Raw genomic sequence first — 7912 nt, 5'->3', positions numbered from 1 at the left:
CCACGAACTTGGTTGATTATCAATTGAGAATCCCCAAAAGCTTTGAGATATTCGACCCCCAGCTCCTTGGCGAAACTGAGTCCAATGAGAAGCGCGTTGTACTCGACTACATTATTAAAACATGGACTAGTCAGTGAATAAGCATGAGGCATCACATGCTTCCCCAGGGAAACTAAGACAACTCCAACTCTGGAGGAGACTTTAGAACATCCGGGGGTTATTGCCCTATTAACTACCCTCGAAGCACCATCGAAGTATAATTGCCATACTTGTTGGTGTGATGTAGTGTTAACCTCGTGGGTTTCATCCGGCAAGTCATCATATACTTCTGCTGTATCCGTTATCGGGTTTGCCGCCAAAAGATCACAAATCGCTTGTCCTTTGATCGACTTCTGCTGTTTGAAGTGCAAATCATATTGGGACAAGAGAAGGGACCACTTCTCTAACCGTCAATTCATAGAGGCCGGTTGCGTCATAAATACCCGTACTGGATTAACGTTAGAAATGACGTAAATCGTCTGTCCAACCAAGTAATGCCGCATCTTTTGCATTGCGAATACTAATGTGAGACATTCTTTCTCAATCATCGGATATCGAGACTCGGCGCCTACCAAGGTCCGACTTAGGTAATAGACTGCCTGTTCGTGACAATTATCATCGTCTTGTGCTAGTAAAGCACTTATCGAGTGGTTCATCGCCTTCAGGTAAATCAAGAACGGTTTACCTAATTTTGGTGCAACGAGAACAGGAGGATTCGTCAGATATGTTTTGATATCCTCGAGTGCTTTTTGGCAGGCGTCGTCCCAAATAAATGAGACACCTTTCTTGTTTAGCTTAGAGAATGGTTGGCACTTCCCAGAAAGATTTGAGATGAACCGCCGGATGTAAGCTAAACGCCCTTGCAATCCTCTGAGTTCTCTTAGATTTCTAGGGGGTTGAAGTTCATGTATCGCCTTCACCTTATCAGGATCGATATGTATACCTTTAGTGGTGACGACGAATCCAAGGAATTTTCCGCTGGACATTCCAAGGAAGGATTTAGTGGGGTTCATCTTCAATTGATGACTCCGTATGAGATCGAACATCGTCTTCAAGTCCTTGATGTGATCTTCTTTGTTGCGACTCTTTACAACCAAATCATCAACGTAGCACTCGACTGTTTTCCTGAGATGTTCTTGGAAAATCTTAGTCATTACTCGCTGGTACGTGGCGCCTGCATTCTTTAGACCGAAAGGCATCACCATGTAGCAAAAGACACCGAGGGGCGTTCTGAACGCTGTATGCTTCTCGTCATCTGGGTGCATCTTGATTTGGTTATATCCTGAAAATCCATCCATAAAAGACATCCTCTCAAATCCACACGTATTGTCGATAATGACATTCATGATTGGGAGAGGAAAGTCGTCTTTTGGACATGCCGTATTCAGGTCCCTGAAGTCGATGCAAATCCTGATTTTACCGTTCTTCTTCATGACTGGAACGATATTGGCTAGCCAATCTGGATGTTGCTCCTCTCGGATAAATCCTGATTCGATCAATTTCTTAACCTGGACGAAACCTTCTTTGCTGTTGTTTGACAGGTTTGGCATCCGACTTGATATCGAGGCGGTGCATTGCCACATTGGGGTCGAGCCCTGGCATGTCTTCATAGTTCCAAGCGAAGACGTCAATATATTCCCTGATGAGAGCAATTAATTCCTCCTTCTCATTTGAGGGAAGACTATCGCTGATGAATATAGGCTTTGGGTTGCCCTCGTCGCCCATGTTAATTTGGACTATTTTATCTTCAGTGGGGGCTTCTCTCTGTTCAAACCTATCACCATACTGCATGTTCAGGTGATGAACCCATGGGTCTTCCCATGTTGGCATTTGATCATCGTTCTCTATTATGGACGGATCAGCTGTAGCCATGTTCATCATTAGGGCTTTGAATACTTCCCCCAGACTTGTATCAGAATCCCATTCCGAGGAATCTGACGGGTACCCATCTTTGTATTGCTCAGATGATTGATTATTGATTAACCAGCAACATTCGTCCTCTGAAGAAGAGACATACCCTAATCCTTGTCTGAATTTATAATAATCATCCGGTTTCCCTTTTGGTACATATGCCGCTTTGGCTAGAATACGGGGACCTCGATCGAAGTATAAACCTTCTCCGAGTGTGAAATCATATCCCTATTTTTCCATGAGCTTGCGCGCTTCCGGACTATACTTAGATAAATGCAGATCAGGTTTGTCATCACTCTCATCTTCCCTTAAGAAATGATCTGGTAATGGAAAACCCTCTCCTTTACCGTAAATCACTTCTCTTTCGCCTCCTATTTTGGTAGGGATGACCAGGGTTGTTCCAAAAGAATGCTAGAGGTGCTTCTTTGTTATATAGGACGATCAAAGCGGTGCATATAAATCGGGATTATCATAAAATTCTTTTATTACATCATCAAGAGACAGTGAGTACTCTAAATCATTATTTATTTCATTATTGGCAAGTTGCCAGTTACAACTACCATCTGACGATTGTTCATCGTCAAGGTTGATTACCAAGGGTATAATGTCGTTTAAAACAAAACCTCCATTGTAATCAAGTCCGGCTTCGGTATCAGCTTCTTCTCCGCTGTCCGTGCCATGGGCCGATGATTCAGTATCAGATTCGTTACTATAAAGGAGAGAATCAGTAAAATTATTCTCATACCCTTTGAATGGTTGCTTATCCGCGACCACCGTCCTAACCTTATTATCAGTGTCGACATATTTCAAACACTGATGGAGAGTGGAGGGGATTATAACATTACTATGGATCCAAGGCCGACCCAATAGTAAGTTATATGAAGTTTCAGCATCGATCACATAACATGTGACTTCTGTCTTCAAATCTCCCATTTGACATTTCACCCGGATCTTACCCAAGGGTATTGACCCGCTAGTGTTGACCATAGATAACAGTGCCTGTGGACGCCAACTTACTAGCTGGAATGTCGAGGCTATGCATCAAGCGAAGCGGCATAATACTCACAGCGGAACCCGGATCCACTTGAATTCGGTTGACTTTGCTGGAGCCAATGTACCCAATGAAATATAGGGGTCGATCATGGTTCGAATTCTTTGTCTGCATATCCTCTTTGGTGAAGGTAATGCAGGGAAGGTTTTTAGCCACTACATTGCAGTGTTGAATTAACGGTTCTGGCTCTTCAGGTACCGGCTTGATCTGAGTAAGGAACACTTCTGAATTGGCTAAGGCTTCTTGCAAGGCTTCCCTGGTTTCTTTAGACAACCGTAGCAACTCATACAATGTTATCCGTGCTGGAATGTTAGCTAGTTGAGTCATAATATCGAGGATGTGCGGAGTGTTCGAGCTTTCCGGTTTATCTCTTCCAATCGGACGGTTGAAACGAGACTGTTTCGGATTCTGAACCTCCTGGGGCTTCTTTTCTTTCTGTTTACCACCCCCTGCATTGACGGGAGGATTATTGGCATTATGAACTTCATTCGCATCTGTGTCCTCATCTTCCTGATTAACCTGGTTATGATGACTTGGTTCACCTTGCTGGTTTGTCAGTGCTTGGATTTATTGGTCATGCATTTCTCTCATATTCTGCATGGCCATCTACATTTCGAACCTGAAGCTCTCCTGTTGTTTAGCCATGGCTTCTTCGAGCATCTTGGCCACTTGTTCCGCACTTATCATAAGTGACTTGCGGGGTTGTCCCTCGCTGGATACCGTATTATCTGATGCGACCGCAGAGCCGCCATCCGATTCTTCATCTTCTGAAGATAATCTTGTCCGAATCCTACCATAAGTTGCTCGTATGATGGCTCCAGACTGCAGACGGGTTACACACCGGGGTGCTTTCGGAATCGACTCGGGATTATCATGTGTTGTCCCTTTGCTAGTCATATTAGTGGTGACCTTCGGAAATTCTCCATCTTTAACTACCGTTCTTCTTTGTCGGAAATGCCTAGGCCTTGGTTTTGGCGTTTCGGTACTGAGCCTTTCGAAAACCGAAATTCTTTCGGGGACTGTCTTGATGCAGTTGCACTCAGACAATACTGCCCGAATGAGTTTGGAACAGGGGCATTGAGTTTCTAGTCCTCGAGGACTCCTTTTCCTGGTTTTACTCGTACTCCCAACACGATAGTACAACTCGTCTGCTTAAAGGTCAGAGTAACCTATCATGTGTTGGCACGACTTCTCAGGTATAACGTTATCATTATTAGACAACAATATTTCCTTCTGAGGGCGAACTGCCTTCTTTGGGCTTTCAAGAATCACGCTCCTCGAAACATGCCTTTGTGGGCGTGAGTTCTCAGTGGGCTCCTGTACTTCAATGTGCAAATTGGTGCGCGTAGCTGCCATGAACTCCTTGTCATGTTGAAGGTGGCGGCGACTCCCAGCATGTTGAGTCGTTCGGGGCTTCTTTATCGGGCCCAAACGTTCTTGAACTGGAGCTTTGCATCCCTCATCGGGAAGTGGACCAAGGCGCTCCAAAACTGACCTCCTTCTTCGGGATGATTCTGCGGGATCTCCCGGAGTAGCTACTGGAATTACCGGTGATTCAGGTTGGTTCGCCGGAGGTTGAATTTACGTTGAAGGCTGCAATGATTGTTCCTTAGCCTGAATCGCCGCTTCATACTTCGGCCTCCATACTTGGCGGATTGGTGGTGACTTCTTGGCCACTTCCTTCTGCAGTCTTTTGCGGGCTTCTTGGACTTGATCCCGTGCCTGCGCTAAAAGTGCATGGTGCTTGCGAATGCGCTCTTCACGTGTCGAATGATTCCATTTGACACGGATCCATTCATTTGTTGGCGGCTTGGAGGAGCTGCCATTCATTGGTTGTTGAGGCTGGTTGCCTCTCCTGTTCTTCAGATCCGCGTTGTAGCGGATTCCGTCAGTGGACTCCATTGCCTTTGCAAATTATCGCGCCAGGCGTTGACGTCGCCTCTGGCGGGTTCTCTTTGAGAGAGTCACTACGCCCTCAGTGGTGGAGGAATTGGCGAGAACAGATTTGACCTGGTTGGAGGTCGGTGGAGCTTCACCCGATGCAACTTAAGCCTCAGTTGGGGTGAGATCTTCGTTGGCATTCTGCACGTCTTCGTACCAACGGACTTTTCTCCTGGAGGAGAACTACTTGGACTTGAGGGGGGAGGTGGATCCGGACGAGGATGACAGATACTCCTCGAACTTTTGTTGGTCGAATTCATACTCGACCTCCTCCTCGACCGGGATCGAGATCCCGCTGCCGACGGCAACGATCTCGGCAGCAGAGATCGGTGCTCCCACTTTAAATGGGTCCGCCAGTTTTGTTACGCGGGAAAATCGTTTTCATTGAAAGTCATTGTTTTCTTGAGCAACAGTTTATCGGTTACAAAAAGATCTGGTCTTTGAGTAAGATCCGGTTACAACAAAATCAAAGAAAAAAGAAAATCTTAAAGATTACAACTTTCCTTTTCTGGAACAAATCACAAGATCCTGTTTGCGGTCTCTTGCTTGTGTGGGTTCTTCGCTCTGCGCCGGGGTTAATCCGTGAGCACCGCACGATCTTGATCCGGTCGGATCTACTACGGTAGTGACGGGTGTTAATTTACGAAGGAAATAACAGCCGAGGGGATTATTTCACCAAGGAAATAATAGGCCCTAAGTAATCGAAATCGACCAAGCGAAATCGAGACTTTTCTCACCGTGTGGATCTCAGATCTGATCTCTCTTCCGAACTCCTGCCTTATTTGGCGTGGATGATCGCCAAGAACGCAGATCTAAAAAGTCTGAGTCTTCAGAGCTCCAAACTCCGCGAGTTTAGCTCTCAATCCGGGCAGAGTTTCACACTCCAAAGTTTAACCAAAATCCAACCCCTTAAAATAAGCCGCTCCTTCTCTATTTATAGCATTTCATCCAGATCTGGGCTGCAGATCTGGGCCCAGATCTGGGTGGCTCGCCAGGTGGCTCGGCCACCTAGATGGCTGCGCTAGGTGGCTGCGCCGGCGCCACCTAGGTGGCTCGGCCGGCCAACCTAGGTGGCTCGGCCGGCCACCTAGGTGGCTGTCGGCCGGCCACCTCAGGTGGCTACTGGCCGGCACCTAGGTGGCTGCGGGTCTTTGACGCGAGCCACCAAGTGGTGGCTCGTTATTGGGCCGAGGCCATCCTAGAGGTGGCATCGTTCGGCCGAGCCCTCCAAGTGTTTGGTTTTGCCGTTTTCCGATCTTGCGCTTCATTCGAACTCGGTTTGTTGATCTGGACTCTGATTTGGCAGTCCGGATCCTTGTTTGGCAGTAAATCCGCTTTGGTGTTGTGGTCTAACGATCATGCTTGGATATATCGCCCGATGGTTCATTGGTTTGTCGAATCACCGTGTCGAGCTGTGTTAAGGGACCTATAAGCAGTTTTATACGCCTACAACAACCAGCGATGAGTCGACTCATGACAGTCATGAGTCGACTCAACCTGATGAGTTGACTCATGACTGTAATGAGTCGACTCACAGGCTGAAAACTGGGTACTTCGATTCTTCTGCTCGTCGTCTCGTTCCACGCTTCCTCCTGTGTTCCCTTATACCGTTTGACACCTCTATTCTCATGCTAGCATGAGAAACATCTATCCTCAAACTCCCACGAGGATCGCTAAGTTCCGAAGAGAAGATACACCCGTATCATGTGTCCCCTCTTTAAGAACTTGAAGTCCCATTCAAGTTAGAACCTTTGTTGAGGAAAACTCTCGAGCTCCTCCATCTTTTCTGCACCACCTGACCTTGCTAGGAGTTAGAACCTTTGTTGAGGAAAACTCTCGAGCTCCTCCATCTTTTCTGCACCACCTGACCTTGCTAGGTATCCGGTCTTGACGTCCGATCGGAAACAACTCATTCGTCCCACGTCTCGTCATAGTCACCGTTCACTCTAACTTGCAATCCTTTGTCGATGGCTTTTCTGGAAGTCTAATGCACAGCGAGACAAACTTCTTGCTTGCATTCACTAGTATCTTCACTCGCGTCACTGTCCCCAAGCTTGTCTCCTTCGGAAGAGATGCCGAACGAAATATGAACTTTACACCATCTTTAGTGAAGGTGTACTTCTGAGCCCGCCTCTCGTAGATCGCATATCTATCCCATAAGTACGGATTACCCAGTATAATCTGACAAACATCCAATGGAACGACATCGCATGTGACCTCGTCAATATACAACTCGTGGAGCGCAAATCTGATAGTGCATTGATCAACTACACTCAGTTTCTCCTCCTTCTGAATCCACCCTAATAGATAGGGCTTCGGATGCTTGACCGTCTTCAGACCTAGCTTCTGCACCAATGCCTCGGATAGCAAATTCTTCTCGCTACTCGAATCAACAATGGCATCAACCAAACTGGTCTTCACTTGCAACTTAAGAACAAAGAGTTGCTCTCTCGGGTCGTCGTCCTCTTTCGTGGCCTGTTTTCCCGCCATAAGGTTGAGACTGCTGTTGGGCTCTGTCATCCCCGAAACTTCTTTCGGACCTTGAGCTATCATGTATGCCTTTTTCTCCTCCTTCCTCTTCAACCCTCTTGGTTTCAGATGAGGATACTTCTCCCAGCACCGATCAGCTGTATGCCCTGTCTTCTCACAGTGATTACAAATCAGCTCTGCTTTCCCTGGATCACCATTTTTCTTCTCCTCCTTAGATTGAGAACCACTAGACTCGCCTCCCGTCTGTTTGGAGTCTCCCTTAGCCTCGTTGCCCTTCTTTTGCCTACCCTCAATGGAAATGGCCTTCACGTTCGCCTCTGTAATAGTCCCGACCGTGAATAATTTCATCTCCTTTCAGATGTGATCGCTCAATCCCGCCATATACTTCATAAACACGGAATATTCCTCTGTTGCAATGTTGAGGAACATCGCCTGCTGCTGGTTGATTGACCCTTTGGCGCAAGCCGTACCACTTGTACC

This window comes from Asparagus officinalis, chromosome 7 (genome assembly GCF_001876935.1).
Source record: "Asparagus officinalis chromosome 7, Aspof.V1, whole genome shotgun sequence".
In the NCBI taxonomy this organism is placed as follows: Eukaryota; Viridiplantae; Streptophyta; class Magnoliopsida; order Asparagales; family Asparagaceae; genus Asparagus; species Asparagus officinalis.
This window is presented reverse-complemented; position numbering follows the sequence as displayed.